This window comes from Eptatretus burgeri, chromosome 9, assembly GCF_056783735.1.
Source record: "Eptatretus burgeri isolate ZD-2024b chromosome 9, Ebu_testis_v1, whole genome shotgun sequence".
Taxonomy (NCBI): domain Eukaryota; kingdom Metazoa; phylum Chordata; class Myxini; order Myxiniformes; family Myxinidae; genus Eptatretus; species Eptatretus burgeri.
This window is the reverse complement of record NC_140969.1, coordinates 23691881-23714453: the sequence shown is the minus strand read 5'-3', so window position 1 is coordinate 23714453 and position 22573 is coordinate 23691881. Positions and strand designations below refer to the sequence as shown.

General features: G+C 42.9%; 1 protein-coding gene across 1 annotated transcript in view; it reads right to left on the bottom strand.

Annotated features, from left to right (window-relative positions):
- The window catches only part of LOC147019722 (neurexin-1-beta-like), a 297943-nt gene that overhangs the window by 274554 nt on the left and 816 nt on the right, over positions 1–22573 (bottom strand). The window lies entirely within an intron of this gene.

Genomic DNA, 22573 nt, shown 5'->3' with positions numbered 1-22573 from the left:
TGGGGTCAGGGATTATTCAATATTACCTTTCATGTAGCTACAAAGGCTTTGGCATGATAGAGAGATTTTAAAATGGCTCGTCACAGGTCAGGTCAGGTATGGGAGCATGTGCCAGAACAGCGCGTCGCTGCGTCCACTTTCCGCCGGTACTCCAGGGGCCTCCGTCTGGCCATCCCCCAGGCAGATGCCAGGCCCATCCCCATCTCCTTGAGATGATGGTCAACCTGCTGCAACCATGAGGCACGTGGTCGGCCCACTGGCCTCCTCCACTCATGAGACTCCCTCGCTGAGAGAATCTGGTGAGCAGGATCAGCATCAGGAAAATGAGCCAAATGTCCATACAGCCGCAACTGACGCTCACGGACTATGCAGGTAACAAATCTCATCCGAGTCTCTCTCAGCAACCGCTCGTTGGACACAAAATCCGACCAGCGATAGCCAAGGATTCTCCGAAGAGACCTGGTACCAAAGGAATTAAGTCTCCGTCTCAGATCCTTGGTCAGAGTCCAAGTCTCACACCCCTAGAGCAAGACTGGAAGTACCAAGGACCTGAAGACTTGGACTTTCGTCCTCCCGCACAGGTACCGGCAGCGTCACACCCCATGATCCAGTGAATCCATGACTCCCCAGGCCCGACCCAGACGTCTATTGACCTCTGACTCGCAGCCAGCAGAGACATGAATATCACTGCCAAGGTAAGTGAATCTCTCCACGACCTCAACATCCTCACCACAAACAGACACAGACAGGACAGCAGCATCCAAGATGTCACCGAAAGCCTGGATCTTAGTTTTGACCCAAGAAACCCGTAATCCCAACAGCTCCGACTCCTCATTCAGCACCTCGAGGGCCCCCAAGAGGATGTCTAAAGTCTCCGCAAAGATGACTGCATCATCTGCAAAATCAAGGTCCGAGATCTTGACATTGCCAAACGATGCACCGCAACTTGATCTCTCCGACATCCTCCCTAAAATCCAGTCCATACAAGTGCTGAAAAGTGTGGGGGCAAGTACACATCCCTGACGAACTCCAGTACCAACTGGAAATAAGTCAGAGATGGTACCACCACACTTCACAGCACTCTCAGTACCAGAGTAGAGTTCAGACATCAGATCGATCAGTTTTGGTGGCACCCCACGAAGACCAAGAATCCTCCAGAGGACATCCCGATTCACTGAATCGAACGCTTTACAGAGATCAACATAGGCTGCAAGCAGCCCCTGCCGAAACTCTGGTCTGCGTTCGGTGAGGACACGAAGTGCAAGGATACGGTCAATCGTTGACCTCTTTGGTGTAAAGCCTGACTGCTCTGGACGCTGGTGCTCAAGCAGATGGTGGCGAACCCTATCAATAATTATCCGAGCAAAGACCTTGCCCGGCACTGAGAGCAGCGTCACCCCTCGGTAGTTGTTGCAGTCTTGGCGATCACCCTTCCCTTTCCAGAGAGGGACAACAAGGCCCCTCTTCCAGTCAGTTGGGATGATGCCTGTGTTCCAGGCAGGGCACAAAACTGCATGCAACGACACGAGTGTAGCATTTCCACCATCCTTGAGAAGTTCAGCATGAATGCCACAGATCCCTGGAGCTTTGCCCCGTTTCAACTGGTTCACCGCAGCCCGTGTTTCCACAAGCGAAGGTGGACCACAGTTGATTCGAGGGTCAGCAACAGGGATTGTAACACCCTTGACGTCCAACTCAACAGCTGGGGGATCAGCCTGGTACAACCGCTCAAAGTAACCGGCCCAGCGGGCCTTCACTTCAGACTCCTCTGTCAAGAGCCGACCACTCTCTGCTCGAACTGCAGTGCTCCGAGGGATGGGCTTGGATGAACGTAATGCGCGAATTCCCCTGTAAGCGGGACGAGAATCACCTGTCCACAGGTGATGCTCTACCCCCTCACAGATTCCTCGCACATAGGCCTCCTTGTCCACCCTCAGTGCACGTACAGTTTTACGCCTCAGCTCCCTGAACAGCTCAGCTCTGCCATTCAGCCTGGCCCTGCGACTCTGGTCAATGGTATCCAGTGTCCCTTGAGAGACAAAATTCTTCTTTGCCCTGCGGTGAGCTCCAAGGCATCCACCGGCAACATCAAGGACGGTGGTCTTGAAGGCGCTCCACAACTCTTCAGGACCCCCCAAAGCACCCAGACCCCCCAAGTGTCCACTCAGCCTGTTCGCAAACTCCTCAGCTACTCTCTCATCCCTGAGCTTGGCAACATCCAGCCTAGGCTGGGATGGTACCATTCTCCAGGATTTAAGGTGCAGCTTTAGAGTTGCTACGACAAGCCTGTGGTCAGTATTGAGGAACTGAGCACTCCGGTAGACCCGGCAGTTCTGGATCATCCTCCAACGACCATCAATGAGGACATGGTCAATCTCCTTTGCCACACCGCCAGCGTTGGAATACCAAGTCCAGCGATGATCTTGTGGGCGCTGAAACCATTAACCAGCCACCCTAAGTCCATGACTTCTTGCAAAGTCAAGGAACTTAGTGCTATTCTGGTTCATAGTTCCTGACCCATGGGGACCAACACACACCTCATAACCATCCCTATCAGTTCCAGTCGATGCATTGAAATCCCCCAAGACTAGAAGTGTGTCTCGTCTGGGGCACTGATTAACCACAGACTCGAGCGTGGCGTAGAATGCATCCTTCACGGTGAGATCACTTGCCTCAGTCGGAGCATAAACAGAGACCAGGGAAATGACACCTAAGGAGTGACGAATCCTTAATCATAATACGCTCGTTGACCGGTGTTACCTCAATTATCATTGGGGTCAGCTTATTGGACTCAGCTGCAGCAACTCCTTGGGTATGGTAACCATCAGAGCGACCAGACCAACAGTAGGTGTAACCACCCACCATTATCTCGCCGCAATCCGGTCTCCGAACCTCAGAGAGAGCTGCAATCCCGATGTCCAAACACTTGAGCTCAGATGATAACAGAGACAGGTGATCATCCTCTCTTAGGGATAGGCCATTCCAGGCACCCACCCGAAGGGACCGCCTCAGGTTAACCCAAGGAGACCGCCGTCTGGTGGACGACACCTCAGCACCACTCCGACACACTCTCCCGCAATCTGACCCAGGGATGTTACCCCGTGGTTTCCCTCCTATCATCAAAGATTGGGGGTCCCGAAGGCTTTGCCCCAATCCCGTCATCCGGTGAGCTGCCCTGCGAAGGGAAGCTGCGCAGGAGGTACTCCCACGGAGTGGGTTTTCAGATTTTTTTTGCGTTTTTGCGTTTTGCGGAATGAAGGGTTTTACGGTGGCCGGAGTGCAAATCCTGCCACCAACCTCCTAATAAGAAGTAACCCAACTGCAGGAGGACGTCCGCAGACACAGTTGAGCACTAGATATGGATGGCCGTTGGCTCACAAGGAGCTCCTCCGCCCGTTGACAGGTTTTGTTTTTAATCCTGCTGGGTGTCCATATCCAAACACTCTCCTCACCAGAAAACCTGGTGGGGGAGACGGTTTAGTCGCCGACAACCCGACCATGGAACAGGTAAGTACAGGTTTACATGGTACCTGTAGCAGGTCACAGATCGAACCTGACCTGACCTGACCGACTCGTCACAGTCGTCTATTTAACTCACAATCCCGTGAGATTTGCAGAAGCCCCGTGGAAATGCAACTGTCAAGTGACCATGAGACCCGAAACCAAGAGATCGTAAAATCAACTTCGCACATAGAGATGTGTACTGTAACCTACATGGTGATCACAAAGTCATATTACCCTCCCCCCCTGCTATGGTACATTTCACAAATATATATATATATATATATGCATATGTTAACGTTAATATTTTGTTTTTTTATGACAATAAAAGTTTGGTGTATTCATAGTTAACATTTATACCTCTTATGTGTTCATTATATGGATTTATCAGGTCTGCAGAGGGGGTAACAGGACTTTGTAAACACCCTGTAGATTATTGGTGAAGAGGTATTGTAAAGGTGTTACCTTAGAAGTTGAGTTTGATGTTATTCATTGAATGGATGCTCTTGAATGTGCTGTTGATGTTTCTGGGTTAACAATAAATAAATATGTGGCGTTCATGATATATAATATGTGGCGATAAATATGGCGCCGTTCATGAAGAAGAGGATATACCATTAACTTTGACTGTTTCCAGAAGAGGTTTATTTGTATTGAAATGTCTGGTAATTGTTTGTATTTATTCATACTTATGTGTACTTGAATATAACTGTCATTAATCAAAAGGCTTCAGCACTATACAGCGATTAACAAAAGGAAAAATCAGAAAAACGAACTTGTTTTTTCAAAATTTTAAAAATGTTTTTTTTTTTTACTAAAACACTCCCTGGCACTCACTGACGAACTTCTGAAAGTTTGATGAAGATCCGTTCAGCCATCTCTGAGAAAAATGGCGACACACACACACACACACACACACACACACAAACGGCTCTCTTATCGTATTGATGTACTATTTAGAATGTTAAATCATCTATGAAGTATGCAAATTGCAAAGTACCAATACAATGTGAGCACATCTATAAAGTTTGTACTACAACATTTGTAAATCAGTAGTATAACATAATTAAACTCGAAGGGGAGCACTCGGTAGAGTGCAAAACCTCCGCCGCCAATACTGCTTGGTCACTCAAGTGAACCTGATATCCTATTCATTAAATTTGACATCAACAGTGCTCACAGAGTTATAGTTTGCAACTTTCCCTTTTACTTTTAACTTTTACATACTCAATTCATTCGTCATAACTCGATTCCTTGAGACAGAAATTGATTTTACGTGGGTATATCCACCTGAAGTTCCAAAATCAGCTGCAATTATAATTTTGGCATTTTTTTTTGTTGGAAATCACTTATAACATGTAGAAATGCAAAAAAAAAAAAAATCGAAATTTTGTTGAAAAAAAAGTTGCAAAATTTTTTTCTTTTCTCTAACAACTTTTTTTTTGGGGGGGGGGGGTTGGAAATCACTTAAAACATGTAGAAATGCAAAAAAAAAAAAACTCAAATATTTCTTTCAAAATGGCCGCCATCGCGGCCATATTGGATTTTGGACCAAGTCCAAAATCTAATGGCATGATCCTTGGACAATAACTAATCCCCCCACCAAGCTTCGTCAAAATCCGTCAAGGAGTTTTTCTGTAATACGGTTCACAAACAAACAAACAAACAGAAAGGGGTGAAAACAGTAACCTCCGATCTTCGATGGCGCAGGTTAATAAAGGAACTCTTGTCACATACCCTTGGCAAAACATTTTAGAATCAGAAATTACCATTACATTAATTTAGTCACTTAATTAGCTTCAATAAAGATTGTACTCCACTTCAAATTCCCCTTCTGCATCAATATCATTGACCTGAGGGTGGGAAGGGTGGAGGAAACTGCTCGTATTTAATACAACACAAATTCTGAGAATAAAAAAAGTAATTCTGTGCAATAACAGTGAAATTCTCCAGCATGTAAACACATTTCCAAAAAAAAAAAAAAGATAAAGAAAGAAGGAAGAAAAACTTTTTTTTATGTAAAAGGATGTATGGATGTTCCTCCAAAAATTATGTAAACAAGGTCGGGATGGTCAAGAGAAATGATCATGTGAAACCATCCCCACATCTTCCTTTGAATAATGGTTGGTCTGAGAAAAGACAAAGTTATATCAAACACACACACACACACACACATGCACGCACACATTCATGCACTCAACATTGCACACACACACACGCACACATTCATGCACTCAACATTGCACACACACACACACACACACACACACACACACACACACACAGTTAGCGTCTTGTGTCGGACCCACCATTATTCAAATAATATGTAGGGATAGTTTCACATGATCATTTCTCTTGACCATCCCGATCTTGTTTACATAATTTTTGGAGGAACATCCATACATCCTTTTACATTTCTAAAAATGTTATTATTACTTGAATGAGAATTGAAACAACACCAGTGAGGGCAATACAACCAAATTTCCTACACTCGATAACCAACCTGCTCTTCAATGCATGGTCTTACAAGCTCACTTGTGTTTCTCTTCTGAGAAATCAAGATAGATTTCATATATATTGGAAAAAGCCTTTTGATCTAAAACATAGATAATTAAATAAATATAGAATTATGGCAAATCTAGAGACAAGCCTCTTCCACCTGATGCCAAAGTATGTGAGAACATTTGTTCAAACAATATACGTGCATCTTGATCGCAAAAAAATGCCTTGTCTTAAAAACTTATTCACTGTGTCTGCATTCAGATATCACCAGCAAAACAAAATCACCTTCAATGCAGAGTAAACTCCAAGCATCTCAAACGGTAAAGTCCATCCGCATCCGCTTTGTACTCAAACAAAACAACTCAAACAACAGCAAAAAAAAATAGGTGTTCTCCATATTCTCATACTAAAGGTTTGTTGAAAAATTGATGACAACACTCAAATGGTAAAAAGGTTATAGCATGGACACACACACTGAAGCTGGAACGGTAAATAAATAAATAGACAGAGAAACTATGTTTTTTTTTAAACCTACTATGGAGATAACAACCAATAAAGTGCGCACACACACATACACACACACACACACACACACACACACACACACACACACACACACACACACACACACACACACACACACACACACACACACACACACACACACACACACACACACACACAACAAGGTATGTGGAGTAATCCATCGGCACATCAGCAAACCAAAAATTAAAAACAAGGAAGTAACACTCACGTATGACCTGATGATCTCATCAAGCATAAACATAGAAAACTAGAGGGGGAGCACTCGGGAGAGTGCAAAACCTCTGCCACCAATACTGCTGGGTCACTCAAGTGAACCTTATATCTTATTCATTAAATATGAAGTCAACAGTGCTGACAAAGTTATAGTTATTTTCTCCAACAATTTTTTTTTTGGGGGGGGGGGTGGAAATCACTTAAAACATGTAAAAATTGAAAAAAAAAATTTTTCTCTAACAATTTTTTTTTGGGGGGGGGACCAAGTCCAAAATTTAATGGCATGATCCTTGGACCATACCTAACCCCCCCCCCACACCAAGTTTCATCGAAATCCGTCGAGGAGTTTTTCCGTAATACTGTTCACAAACAAACAAACAAACAGAAAGGGGTGAAAACAGTAACCTCCATCCATCTTCGAAGATGGCAGAGGTTAACAAAGCATTGTGACCAGATATAGTACTTACGTAGAAAAAATGAACGAAAAAAAGGCATCGCTAATTGTGGTTTCAGTACCCGGCGATTTGGGCCTAAAGAACTCAGAAATCAATAAAATGACCACATACCAGGATCTCAAAAATGAAGTGAAAAGATCTTGGAAGCTGAAGAGATCTGAAATTGCACCAGTGATCAATGGAGCAACGAGAAAAAGAACCTTCTAGAGATATTAAAAACCATGCCTGGGAATATTACGACAAACGAACTGCAGTTGAAAGATAACCAGGGCTCGGTGATGATCCTGAAAAAATCCCTCGGAACAAAACTTTAAAAACAAGAAAACTTCACAGCTTGGCCCATGAATCATGATCCTTTACTGTAACGGAGGAAGATACTACGATACCTGGAAGGACAATGTTTCACCTCCTGAAATGCACATACGGAGAAAGCAACAAACCAATGAATCACACACACACACACACACACACACACACACACACACACACACACACACACACACATATATATATATATATATATATATATATATATATATATATATATATATATATATATATATATATATATATATATATATATATATATATATATATATATACATACACACACACACAACCGGTCAAAAGTTTAAGAACACCCCCATTATTTTTCCAGTTTTTACTGAAATTTAAGCAGTTTAATGTTTCAATGTACTCTGAAATTAAAGTATAGAACAAATAAACAATTGCAGAGAAAAAAAGGAAATCATAAAAGAAAAAAGAAAAAGAAAAAATAATCGTTTTATTGAACAAAATTTAATCTAAATTTTTGACTCATCAAAGTAGCCACCTTTTGCAGATAAAACAGCCGAACATACTCGTGGCATTCTTTCTACAATGGAAATCAAATATTGTTTGGAAAGTTCTTCCCAACACTGGTGCAGAAGTTCCCACAAATGTGTTGCACTTGTATGTTGCTTTGCTTTCATCCTTCTGTCCATTTCATCCCAAACCAGCTCGATGGGGTTTAAGTCTGGAGACTGTGCTGGCCATTCCATGATTTGAAGCCTAAGGTCTTGTTCTTTTCTTCTGAGGTAGTTCTGACATAGCCTGGAGGTATGTTTTGGGTCGATATCTTGCTGTAGTGTGAACCCCTGACCAACTCGGCATAGACCAGAGGGTATTGCATGGTGCTGCAAAATGCTGTGGTAGCCCTTTTGGTTCAGGGTGCCAGTCACTTTGTGTGAGTCACCAACTCTGGATCCAGCAAAAGAGCCCCAGATCATCACGCTTCCTCCTCCATGTTTGACAGCTGGTGTCACACACTGAGGAACCATCCTTTCGCCTACTCGACGGCATACAAAAACCCTGCGTGATGAACTGAAGATTTCAAATTTTGATTAATCATTCCAGAAGACCTTCTTCCAGGTTTCAGTAGTCCACTGGTGGTGCTTCATGGCCCAGGCAATCCTCTTTTTCTTATTTTGCCATCTTAGCAATGGCTTTCTTACTGCCACTCAACCTGTCAAACCTCCAGCTCAAAGTCTTCTCTTCACAGTTGAAACTGAGACTTCCTTACTTCGACCAGTGTTAAGCTGTGCTTGAAGCTGCTGTCCTGTGAGCCACTTATCACGCAAGATGTTGACTCTGAGAAACTTGTCTTCTTATTGTGTTGTGGCTTTGGGTCTACCAGACCTCTTCCTGTCAGAATTTCTTCCAGTTTCCAAGTGCCTTTTGATGGTGTAGGCAACTGTACTCACTGACACCTTGGCTTCTTTGCAATTTCTCCAAAGGAAAGACCTACACTTTTAAGAGTTTTAATGGTCTGTCTGTCTTCCTTTATTAATTGTCTTTTTCTCGCCATTATGACAGCAATATACTACTTCCTGCAGTGCAATATTGTCCAAATAATTCTTCAGAGGGTGTAGCAACACAGTCTGTTCCAACACTGCTTTTATACAGACAGAGGGTTTGTAACTAATCAACAAAATTTTGGACACCTGTAGCAATTGTTTGCATCAACTTTCAAGGCTTAATTTACTTCCATTACTGCAGAACAGCTGCAGTTGCTAACCCATTACTTGTTCCCTGAAAAGGGCCTTTTTAACAACTCGGAAATTTACATTATTTTTTCAGTTTTTGGTAACCTAAACTTTCTTTTTTTTTAACCTCTGGCAGTTTACCACTTAGCTTTGTATCATTTCAGGTTATTCACTGGACTTGAACTGCTTAAATTTCAGTAAAAACTGGAAAAATGGGGGTGTTCTAAAACTTTTGACTGGTGGTGTATATGTACCCACACACACACAGTTCAGGTCAGGTATGGAAGCATGCGCTAGAGCAGCACGTCACCGCATCCACTTTAGGCCAGTACTCCAGGGGACTCTGTCTGGCTCTCCCCCAGGAAGATGCCTGGCCTATTCCCATCTATTTGAGATGCTGATCAACATGCTGCAACCATGCAACCACGAGGCATGTGGTCAGCCCATTGGCTTCCTCCCTCGTTCCTCCCTGCAACCACGAGGCTCCCTCACTGAGAGAATCTGGTGAGCAGGATCAGCGTCAGGAAAATGAGCCACATGTCCATACAGCCACAGCTGATGCTCACTGACTATACAGGTAAAAAATCTTATTTGAGTCTCTCTAACCGCTCATTGGACACAAAGTCCGATCAGCAAAAGCCAAGGATTCTCTGAAGAGACCTGTTCCCGAAGGAGTTAAGTCTCTGTCTCAGATCCCTGGTCAGAGTCAAAGTCTCACATCTGCAGAGCAAGACTGGAAGCACCAAGGACCAGAAAACTCAGGCTTTTGTCCTCCCGCACAGGTACTGACAGCGCCACACCCCATGATCCAGTGAATCCATGACTCCCCAGGCCTGACAGATGTCTATTGACCTCTGGCTCACAGCGGCTCACCGAGGGGCCGGCTTGGAGGAACACAATGCATGATTTCCCCTGTAAGCAGGATGAGAATCACTTGACCACAGGTGATGCTCCACCCCTTCACAGCCTCCTTGTCCACCCTCAGTGCACATACAGTTTTATGCCTCAACACCCTGAACAGCTTAGCTCTGCCATTAAGCCGAGTGCTGTGACTCTTGTCAATGGAATCCAGTGTCCCTAGTAAGACAAACTTCTTCTTTGCCTGACAGGTGGTTTCCAAGACATCCATGGCAACATCAAGAATGGTAGTCTTGAAGGCACTCCACAACTCTTCAAGATTCCCCGAAACAACCAGTCTCATCAAATCCCCACTCAGACTGCTTCAAACTCCTCAGGTACCCTCTCATCCTTGAGCTTGCCAACATGCAGCCAAGGCTGGGATGGTACCATTCTCCTGGATTTAAGCTGCAACTTCAGAGTTGCTACAACAAGCCTGTGGTAAATATTGAGGAACTGAGCAATCCGGTACACCCTGCAATTTAGGATCATCCTCCATTGACCATCAACAAGCACATAATCATTCTCCTTTGCCACACCACCGGCGTTGGAATACCAAGTCCAGCGATGAGCCTGTGGGTGCTGAAACCATGAATCAGCCACCCTAAGTCCATGACTTCTTGCAAAGTCAAGGAATGAAGTGCTCTTCTGGTTCACAGTTCTCGACCCATGGGGACCAACATATGTCTCATAACCATCCGTGTCAGTTCCAGTCGATGAATTGAAATCCCCCAAGAATCGAAGTGTATCTTGCCTGGGGTAATGATCAACTACAGACTCGAGCGGCATAGAATGCGTCCTTCACGGTGAGATCACTCGCCTCAGTCGGAGCATATACAGAGACCAGGGAAATGACACCCAAGGAGTGATAAATCCTTAGTCTCATTATACACTCGTTGACCAGTGTTAACTCAATTATCATTGGAGTCAGCTTGTTGGACACATCTATAGCAACTCCTTGGGCATGGTATCCATCAGAGCGAACAGACCAATAGTAGGTGTAACCACCCACCATGATCTTGCCACTATCTGGTCTCCGAACCCCAGGGAGTGCTGTAATACCGATGTTCAAATGTTTGAGCTCAAATGATAACCGAGACAGGTGATTATCCTCTCTTAAGGATAGGATGGTCCGGGTACCCACCGGAAGGAACCGCCTCAGGTTAACCCAAGGAGACTGCCATCTTGCGGACGACACCTCAGCACCAGTGTGCCACACACCACCGCAATCTTACCAAGGAAATTTACCCCGTGATTTTCCTCCTATCATCAAGGAATGGGGGTCCCGAAGTCTTAGCCCCAATCTCATCATCATGTGAGCTGCCCTGCGAAGGAAAGCAGCACAGGAGGTACTCCCACGGAGTGTGTTTTCAGTTTTCTTTGCGTTTGTGGGTTTTGCGGAATTAGGTGTTTTACAGTGGCTGGAGTGCAAATCCTGCAACCAACCTCCAAAAAAAACAGTATCCCAACTGCATGAGTACATCCGCAGACACAGTTGGGAACTAGATATGAATGGCCGTTGGCTCACAAGGAGCTCCTTCACCCTTTGACAGATTTTGTTTTTAATCCTGCTGAGTATCATTATCACACCTATATATATCACACCTACATATACATACCTATACCAATAAAATGCAAAAATCTCTCGCTCTGTCCCACTCTGCCTCTTCCTCCCTCTCCCCTTCCCTTCCTCTCTCCCTCTCCCCTTCCCTTCCTCTCTCCCTCTCCTCTTCTCTTCCTCTCTCCCCTTCCCCTCCCCTCTCCCCTCTGTCCCTCCCTATCCTCCTCTCTTCCCTCTTTCCCTCCCTCTCTCCCTCTCCCCTCCAGTCTCCCTCTCTCCCTCTCCTCCTCTCTCCCTCACTCCCTCTCCTCCTCTCTCCCTCTGTATGTGTTCTATGCATAACCACATCTTTTAAGTTGCAAACTCCAAACTCAGGTTACAAATACAACTGTGTGTGTGTGTGTTTGTGTGTGTGTGTGTGTGTGTGTGTGTGTGTGTGTGTGTGTGTGTGTGTGTGTGTATGTGTGTGTGTGGGGGGGGGGGGGGTAACATCGGCTCTATGGCTGTGACCTCACGTGACATTGTCAGGGGTGGGGAGTGCATAATTATCTATGTAAATGTGTACCGTGTAGCGCCACCTGGTGGTCGTGGCAGGGGTATGACAATTTCCAAATTTCCTTTGGCTACAAAGTCTTACTTTTTCACGTTTGTCTTCCCACACAACACCGGGTAAATCTGCTAGTATTTAATGAAAAGGAATAAACTCCTGCGTGGGGCTCGGCTCGTGTGAAAAATTCTGACTCAACCCAGAACTCGAACCAAAGGAACCCATTGCTTACACAATGACAGACGAGTGAGTCTTTGGGTGTTCGCCTTCAAAATCTCTCACTAACACTGCAAGCTTTTTAATGGCTGGCACCTTACATGCCTGCTTGGCAGATGCCAAAAGTGTGTGTGTGTGTGTGTGTGTGTGTGTGTGTGTGTGTGTGTGTGTGTGTGTGTGTGTGTGTGTGTGTGTGTGTGTGTGTGTGTGTGTGTGTGTGTGTGTGTGTGTGTGTGTGTGTGTGTGTGTGTGTACATGAAGGAGTAGCAGAGATAAACATCAAGTAGAAATTTAATAAACAGGAATAAATTCCTGCATGGGGCTAGTGTGAAAAGTTTCTGACTCGACCCAAAGTACATCGTCACTAATTGCACTGCATAAGTGAATGGGAAAATTTACCAAACTCATATACTGTTCAACTTCACCTCCCTAAAAACAGACAAATAATACTGTATAGGAAATGCAAAGTGAGTGAAAAAAAGAAGAATTAAATGAGTACCGGTAGAGTATAGAAAGAAAAATTGAAAGAGAAGTAAAATAAGATGATGGTTCTAGTCAATGAAAAAGTGTAGAGTGCAAGATACATACTTGTAAGGAAAATATGAATGAAGTAAAGGGGAAAAAATTTGCAGCAAAGTAAAGGATTTGTTGTGAGGAAGAAGACTGGCAGAATTGAAGCAAAGCAGAAGTAATGAAAGGTGTGAGAGAAAAAAAAAAGAGCAAGAGAGATGATGGTGTTAAAAAGAGAGAGGTTAAAAAGTGATAAACAAGTGGTGAAAAGGGAGAGTGAAAGGGACATTTTTTTTGGGGGGGGGGGGAATCACAGGTTGCGCAGAATAACTGGAGAAGTGACAACTGCGAATACACGAGAGCAGAGCTTGAAAAGAAACAAAAGCAGACATTTCCATGAGGTTTGGTGGGAGAGCTTACATTGCGCTAGTACTGCGCTAGTCCTGATTACATTGCGCTAGTACTGGACAGTTTGGGCCTCAGTGGCCTGTATTTCGTGCCACTTATGGATGCCTTGTGTGTTGGGGCCTGCCAAGTGGGTTTCTTTGTGCTCCAGGACTGCAGATTTGCAGCACACTGGCTTTCTGCGAATGAACGCTCAATCAACTGTTCCAGTATCTGAGAGAGATTTAGAAGGACAGAGACAGACAGAAATGTGGAGTACTATACTGTGTACTTGCTACAACGTCATGTGAAAATTATTTAACCTCAGGGAGGTAACAACACCCAGGCTTGGTGGTTAGTCTCAGGAGCTGCCATGAGTAGAGTGGCGGAGTGGGATGTAAGGGGCGTGGGGGAGTTATCGAAATGCTGATGCCAGATGGTGAGTTAGTTCAGTCAGCAGGTACATCTTCCATCAGATAACCACCCAAAGCACTCGGTTAGATCATCATGAGCGGTTTCCAGTTACAGTAACCCAATATGGGTATTTGAGGATGGTTTTTTCGAAGCAGCCATATGATAACCCAGATACGTTGATTCAGACCAAGAGAAAGAGCCATGGGGAGCTTGTTATGGGCTCCATTGCTCTCTCTTCCCCATCGTTCCCCGAACAGATCTTCAAAGGCAGCGAGCACCATGGGAGGAGAGTTAATGGTGGGAATTCCTGTCTCTGTCTGTGTATGTCTCTCTGTTAATCATTCAATCTCCACCAAGTATGGAATACAGTTATTAAAAAAAAATATATATATATATATATATATATATATATATATATATATATATATATATATATATATATATCTTTTTGCACAATGCCTTCATCAGTCCGTTTGTTCAGCACCCTGGTGACACCAGCTTCGGGAAAGCATCCTCCATATCAGTCAAAACCTCGATTGGACCGTCAGTCGGTCTGCTACACAGGCAACCCCTTGGTCACGACTCAATGAGCCGGTCGCTCGCTCACACAATGCCTCTCAGCAAGCACTTCAGTAAATCATTTAAATTGTAGCGTAGCGTGTAAGATAGAAAAATGTCGTCATGTCCATGAGAGTGAATGACAAAGGGAAACATGCCGGAATGGCTCAGTTCTTATCTTGTAGTATGTGGACGAGTCAGGCAGCCACTTAAGTCAGGAAATACTCAAACTAGGCACTATAGTGGAAATTAGTGACCTATATCATGGGGAAGCAATATTACCAACGAAATATTTAATATCATCACTAATTACAATTTCCACGTCGCATGTTCAGGGCATCATGAGCAGCTGGGTCATTATTATTACAATATCTTATCATCAACATCGATGCACTATTAAGAGTGTGATGTTATCAAAGTAGTTCCAGGGCAAGGGCTTAATGGTTGGTGGGTGGGGTATGTTGGATGGTTGGATATGAAGAGTGGGTATTTTTCGTGGATGGCTATGGTGGGTGGTTAGTTACGCTGGATGAATTGGTTATCCCAGTTTGTTTGGTTGTGTGAGGTGGTTTGGTAATTCTGGGTGGTTTGGTTATGTTGGATTATTTGGTTATGTTAGATGATTTTGTTATACTATTGGTGATTTTGTTATGCTATGAGTGGTTTGGTTATGTTTGGTTACTTGTTTATGTTGGATGATTTGGTTATGCTATTGGTGGTTTGGTTATGCTATGGGTGGTTTGGTTGTAGCCTGGTGTTGGCGCAGTGGTTAGGGCGGTGGCTTGGGACCCAAAAGGTCCTGAGTTCAAGCCCCGTTGGGACAATGAATTAATATATATATATATATATATATATATATATATATATATATATATATATATATATATATATATATATATATATGTATGGATATGTATGTTTATATATATATATATATATATATATATATATATATATATATATATATATATATATATATATATATATATATATGTATGTTTGTATATGTATATATATATATATATATATATATATATATATATATACATATATATATATATATACATATATATATATGCATATATATATATGCATATATATATATATATATATATATATATATATATATATATATATATATATATATATATATATATATATATATAAACCAAGTCGAAAACACCAAGGGGTTGACTCAGCCTGCCATCCTTCCGAGGTCAGCGAAATGAGTACCAGTGTACTGGGCCGGTGTATGCCCCGGTGAGAATAGGTGTACCATATCCCTGTGTGTTGTAAGAGGCAACCAGGGTTGCGTCAGGAAAGGCATCCGGCGTAAAAACCTATGCCAAATCATTATGCGGACAACAAAACGAATTTACATACCGGATCGGTCGAGGCCCGGGTTATAGAGCGAAATGGAGACGGTTGATCCGCTGTGGCGACCCCTAATGGGAGCTAGCCGAAAGAAGAAGAAGATGGGTGGTTTGGTTATGTTGGATGAGTTGGTTATGTTCTTGGTGGTTTTGTTATGCAATAAGTGGTTTGGTTATGTTTGGTTATTGGGTTATGTTAGATAATTTCGTTATGCTAGATGAATTCGTTATGCTTTTGGTGATTTGGTTATGCTATGGGTGGTTTGGTGATGCTATCAGTGATTAGCTTTTGCGAGGTGGTTGGGTTATGTGAGATGTTTGGTTTTGCCGGATGGTTTGGTTATGCTTTAAGTGGTTTGGTTATATTGGGTGATTAGGATATGTTGCAATATTTGGTTATGTTGGATGATTTTGTAATGCTATTAGTGGTTTGGTTATGCTTACGGTGGTTTGGTTATGTTAGGTTATTGGGTTATGTTGGAAGATTTAGTTGTGTTGAATGATTTGGTTATACTTTTGGTGGTTTGGTTATGCGAGGTGGTTTGGTTTTTTCCGGATGGTTTCGTTATGCTCCAGGGGGTTTGGTTATATTGGGTGATTAGGATATGTTGCAATATTTGGTTATGCTGGATGATTTTGTTATGCTATTGGTGGTTTGGTTATGCTTTCGGTGGTTTGGTTATGTTAGGTTATTGGGTTATGTTGGAATATTTAGTTGTGTTGAATAATTTGGTTATGCAATCGGTGGTTTGGTTATGCGAGGTGGTTTGGTTATGTGAGGTGGTTTGTTTATACTAGTGGTGGTTTGGTTATGTTTGGTTATTTGGTTGTGTTGGATGATTTGTTCATGCTATCGGTGGTTAGCTTATGCAAGGTGGTTTGGTTATACTAGATGGTTTTGTGATGTTAGGTGGTTTGGGTATGCTGAGTGATTTGGTTATGTTGGCTGTTTTGGTTATGCTGGGCGGATTGGTTATGTTGAGTGGTATATTTATGCCAGGCGGTTTGGTTATGCTGGGTGGTTTGGTGATGCTGAGTGGTTTGGTTATGCTGGGTGGTTTGGTTATGCTGGGTGGTTTGGTGATGCTATTGGTGGTTATGTTATGCTATTGGTGGTTTTGTTATGTTCGGTTATTGGATTATTTTGGATAATTTGGTTATGTTGATGATTTTGTTATGCTATTGGTGATTTGGTTATGCTATGGGTGGTTTGATTATGTTCAGTTATTTGGTTATGTTGGATGATTTGGTTATGCTATCGGTGGTTAGCTTATGTGAGGTGGTTTGGTTAGGCAAGGTGGTTTGTTTATGCTTTTGGTGCTTTGGTTATACTATGGGTCGTTTGGTTATGTTTGGTTATTTGGTTATATTAGATGATTTGGTTATGCTATTGTTGGTTAGCTTATGCGAAGTGGTTTGGTTATGCGAGGTGATTAGGATATGTTGCATAATTTGGTTATGTTAGATGATTTGTTTACATTCTTGGTGGCTTGGTTATGCTTTAGATGGTTTGGTTATGTTAGGTTATTGGGTTATTTTGGATAATTTGGTTATGTTGTATGATTTGGTTTTGCTTTCGGTGGTTTGGTTGTACTAGGTGGTTTCGTTAAGTTACATGGTTTGGTTAGTGCGAGTGATTTGGTTGGTTATGTTGGGTGGTTTGGTTATGTTGGGTGGTTTGGTTATGCTGGAGGGTTTGGTTATGTGGGGTGGTTTGGTTATGCTGGGTGATTTGGTTATATAGAGTGGTTTAGTTAATTTGGGTGGTTTGGTAATGTTGGGTGGTGAATTGTGTTCAGACGGTTTGGTTATGCTGGATGGCTTGGTTATGTTAGGTGGTTTGGTTATGTAAGGTGGTTTGGTTTTGTTGGGGGGTGTGGTTATGTTAGGTGGTTTGGTTATGTTGGGTCGTTTGGTGATGCTGAGTGGTTTGGTTTTGTTGGTTGTTTTCATTATGTTGGGTGGTTTTGTTATGCCGGGTGGTTTGGTTATGCCATCCGTGGTTTGGTTATGTTTGATAATTCGGTTAAGTTGGATAATTTGGTTGTGTTGGATGATTTGGTTTTCCGATGGGTGTTTAGTTGTGCTCCGTGGTTTGGTTATCTTGGTGGTTGGGTTATGCTTGGTGAATTGGTCATACCGGGTGGTTTGATAATGCTGGTTGGTTTGGTTATGATGAGTGGTTTGATTATCCTGGGTGGTTTGATAATGCTGGTTGGTTTGGTTATGCTGAGTGGTTTGATTATGCTGGGTGGTTTGATTATGCTGGGTGGTTTGATTATGCTGGGGGTTTGATAATGCTGGGTGGTTTGGTTATGATGAGTGGTTTGATTATCCTGGATGGTTTAATAATGCTGGTTGGTTTGGTTAATGCTGAGTGGTTTGATTATGCTGGGTGGTTTGATAATGCTGGTTGGTTTGGTTATGCTGAGTGGTTTGATTCTGCTGGGTGGTTTGATTATGCTGGGTGGTTTGATAATGCTGGGTGGTTTGATAATGCTGGTTGCTTTGGTTATGATGAGTGGTTTGATTATCCTGGGTGGTTTGATAATGCTGGTTGGTTTGGTTATGCTGAGTGGTTTGATTATGCTGGGTGGTTTGATTATGCTGGGTGGTTTGATTATGCTGGGGGTTTGATAATGCTGGGTGGTTTGGTTATGATGAGTGGTTTGATTATCCTGGATGGTTTAATAATGCTGGTTGGTTTGGTTATGCTGAGTGGTTTGATTATGCTGGGTGGTTTGATAATGCTGGTTGGTTTGGTTATGCTGAGTGGTTTGATTCTGCTGGGTGGTTTGATTATGCTGGGTGGATTGGTTATGATGAGTGGTTTGATTATGCTGGGTGGTTTGATAATGCTGGGTGGTATGGTTATGCTGGGGGGTTGCGAATGCTGGGTGGTTTGGTTATGATGAGTGGTTTGATTATCCTGGATGGTTTAATAATGCTGGTTGGTTTGGTTATGCTGAGTGGTTTGATTATGCTGGGTGGTTTGATAATGCTGGTTGGTTTGGTTATGCTGAGTGGTTTGATTCTGCTGGGTGGTTTGATTATGCTGGGTGGTTTGGTTATGATGAGTGGTTTGATTATGCTGGGTGCTTTGATTATGCTGGTTGGTTTGCTTATGCTGAGTGGTTTGATTATGCTGGGTGGTTTGATAATGCTGCTTGGTTTGTTTATCCTGAGTGGTTTGATCCTGCTGGGTGGTTTGATTACGCTGGGTGGTTTGGTTATGATGAGTGGTTTGATTATGCTGGGTGGTTTGATAATGCTGGGTGGTTTGGTTATGATGAGTGGTTTGATTATGCTGGGTGGTTTTATTATGCTGAGTGGTTTGATTATGTTGGCTGGTTTGGTTCGGCCAGGGGCTTAGTTATGCTGGGTTGTTTGATTATGATGAGTGGTTTGATTATGTTGGGTGGTTTGATAATGCTGGGTGGGTTTATAATGCTGGTTGGCAGGGCCGGATTTTCCAATAGGCAACATAGGCCATTGGCCTAGAGCCCACCGGGGACTTGTGGGTTCTCTGTTCGGTTTCATTGTCTGCTTTTTATTATGCATTGTATGCATTGTATTTCACTGTATGCATTGTATTTCATTGTAATTTATTATGCTTCAGTTTCATTGTATTTTTCCATTATTCCAATGTGTAAGATGTACATGATATGGAACTTGATTTACTTTGATGTACTTTGATGTACTTGATATGGAACTTATTTGATTAAAAATTATTGATGTGTTTCATTATGTTGTAATTCTTTTTTTAACATTACAATATTACGATACATACATACATATATATATATATATATATATACATATATATATATATATATACTTTTTTGGGGGGGGGGCACTGATAAGGTTTGGCCTAGGGCCCACAAGCAAGTAAATCCAGTCCTGCTGGTTGGTTTGGTTATGCTGGGTGGTCTGGTTATGTTGGTCGGTTTGGTTATGTTGGGTGGTTTGGTTATGCTGGTTGATTTTGGGTTATGCTGGGTGGTTTGATTATACTGGGTGGTTTGGTTATGCTGGGTGGTTTTATTATGGTGGGTGGTTTGGTTATGATGAGTGGTTTGATTATGCCGGGTGGTTTGATAATGCTGGGTGGTTTTATAATGCTGGTTGGTTTGGTTATGCTGGGTAGTCTGGTTATGTTGGTTGGTTTGGTTATGTTGGGTGGTTTGGTTGTGCTGGTTGATTTTGGGTTATGCTGGGTGGTTTGATTATACTGGGTGGTTTGATTATGCTCGGTGGTTTGATAATGCTGGGTGGTTTAGTTATGCTGGGTGGTTTGATAATGCTGGGTGGTTTGATTATGCTGGGTGGTTTGATAATGCTGGGTGGTTTGATTATGCTGGGTGGTTTGGTTATGCTTGGTGGTTTGGTTGTACTGGTTTATTTTGGGTTATGCTGGGTGGTTTGATTATACTGGGTGGTTTGGTTATGTTGTGTGGTTTGATAATGCTGGGTGGTTTGATTATACTGGGTGGTTTGGTTATGTTGTGTGGTTTGATAATGCTGGGTGGTTGGTCATGCCGGGGGCTTGGTTATGTTGGGTGGTTTGGTTATGTTGGGTGAATTTATTATGTTGTGTGGTTTGGTTATGCTGGGTAGTTTGGTTATGTTGGTTGGTTTGGTTATGTTGGGTGGTTTGATTATGTTGGGTGGTCTGGTTATGTTGGTTGCTCGGTTCATTTTGTGTGGTTTGATTTTGCTGGTTGATTTTTGGTTTTGCTGGGTTGTTTGGTTATATCGGGTGGTTTGCTTATGCTGAGTGGTTTGATTATGCTGGGTGGTTTTATAATGCTGGGTGGTTTGGTTATGCTGGGTGGTCTGGTTATGTTGGTTGGTTTGGTTATGTTGGGTGGTTTGGTTGTGCTGGTTGATTTTGAGTTATGCTGGGTGGTTTGATAATGCTGGGTGGTTTGGTTATGTTGTGTGGTTTGGTTATGCTGGGTGGTTTGGTTATGTTGAGTGGTTTGATGATGTTGGGTGGTTTGATAATGTTGGCTGGTTTGGTTCAGCCAAGGGCTTAGTTATGCTGGGTTGTTTGGTTGTGTTGGGTGGATTTATTATTTTGTGTGGTTTTATTATGTTGGGTGATTTGGTTATGTTGGGTCGTTTGGTTGTGCTGGTTGATTCTGGGTTTTGCTGGGTTGTTTGGTTATATCGGGTGGTTTGCTTATGTTGGGTGGTTTGGGTTTGCTGCGTTCTCTAATTATGCTCAATGATTTGGTTATGCTGGGTGGTTTGGTTATGCTGGGTGGTTTTATAATGCTGGGTGGTTTGGTTGTGCTGGTTGATTTTGAGTTATGCTGGGTGGCTTGATAATGCTGGGTGGTTTGTTTATGTTGTGTGGTTTGGTTTTGCTGGGTGGTTTGGTTGTGTTGGGTGGATTCATTATTTTGTGTGGTTTTATTATGTTGGGTGGTTTGGTTATGCCGGGGGTTTGGTTATGTTGGATTGTTTGGTTATGCAGGGTGACTTGGTTATGTCAGGCGATTTGGTTGTGCCGTGCAGTTTGGTTATGTTGGGTGATTTGGTTATACTGGGTGGTTTGCCATCGGCATTGCAAGAGTTGTTCAAGGAAGGAATTTGTTAACGATGCTGACGACAACTTGCTTACTCTTCCCAAAATATACAGTTGGATATTTCACAACCACTAACTAATAACACTGGCAGTAGTACACCTAGATTAACGTCCATTTGAGGGATGGCACATACATTGATGCCTTTCCCCACCCGCAAAACACCAGGAAGACTTTTTAACCGCTGGGTCAATATCCAAACCCAGGTTAGACATTTCAGAGGGGAGTGCACGTACCTCGACACTCTCCTACCAATCATGATGATGCTAATGATGAACCATACTCTTTGCCGAGCGTTGGTGCGGCTGAAGCAGTTTCTTAGTACAGGTTACGCTGGGTCGTTTGCCATATCCTTCCCAGCAGTCAGTTTGGGCAGGAATTTAGAATTTGTTCAGGGTACCAGTGTGGCTTACCCACTCTTAAGAAAGGGTACAGTGGGATCCTTAATATCCAGCAAGTAATGTGAGAGGAGGGATGCCTAGTTTAAAGTCCAATCGAGGAACGACACACACACACACACACACACACACACACACACACACACACACACACACACACACACACACACACACACACACACACACACACACACACACACACACAGACACCTCATCCTGCGAAACACCAGGATGACGGTCTATAGCCGGGTCGAGATGCAGACCGAAGCGAGTCAGTTCATATGTGAGTGTGCATCCCTCTTGGCCATCCTGCCAACCCAGTTGTTATTTATCCAGAGAAAAAGATGCCTCGCTGAAATCCATCATCTAATGAGAAATTATTATTGAAAATAATGATTGTGATAATGATTAATATATATATATATATATATATATATATATATATATATATATATATATATATATATATATATATATATAAATACACACACACACATACGTATTTATTAGGATATTTTCTGGGGAATGAAAAAACCCAAAAATGTGTACTGTGTCAAAAAGTGGAGCTCGAAGCCACAATAAGCTGGCTATTCGGCTTGAGGACGATTACAGTATTCCCAAGGCATCGGTCGGGTTGTGCTCTTGCAGTCAGCTCTGAGTCCAAGTCAGTTGTACAATGTGACCCCCTTACCACCCAACAACCTTCCACACCCCAGTCCACACCCCAAAACCCCCAACTCTCAGACCCGCTGCATCCTGACGACCCCCTCCTGAAACCCAGGGCGAGAGACCCCTACTGCGGCATCCTCAGGGTCTCGACAGGCCAAAAAAGGATGCACATCATGACTTTAAATTTGTGATCTGCATGAATATAAAGATCCAC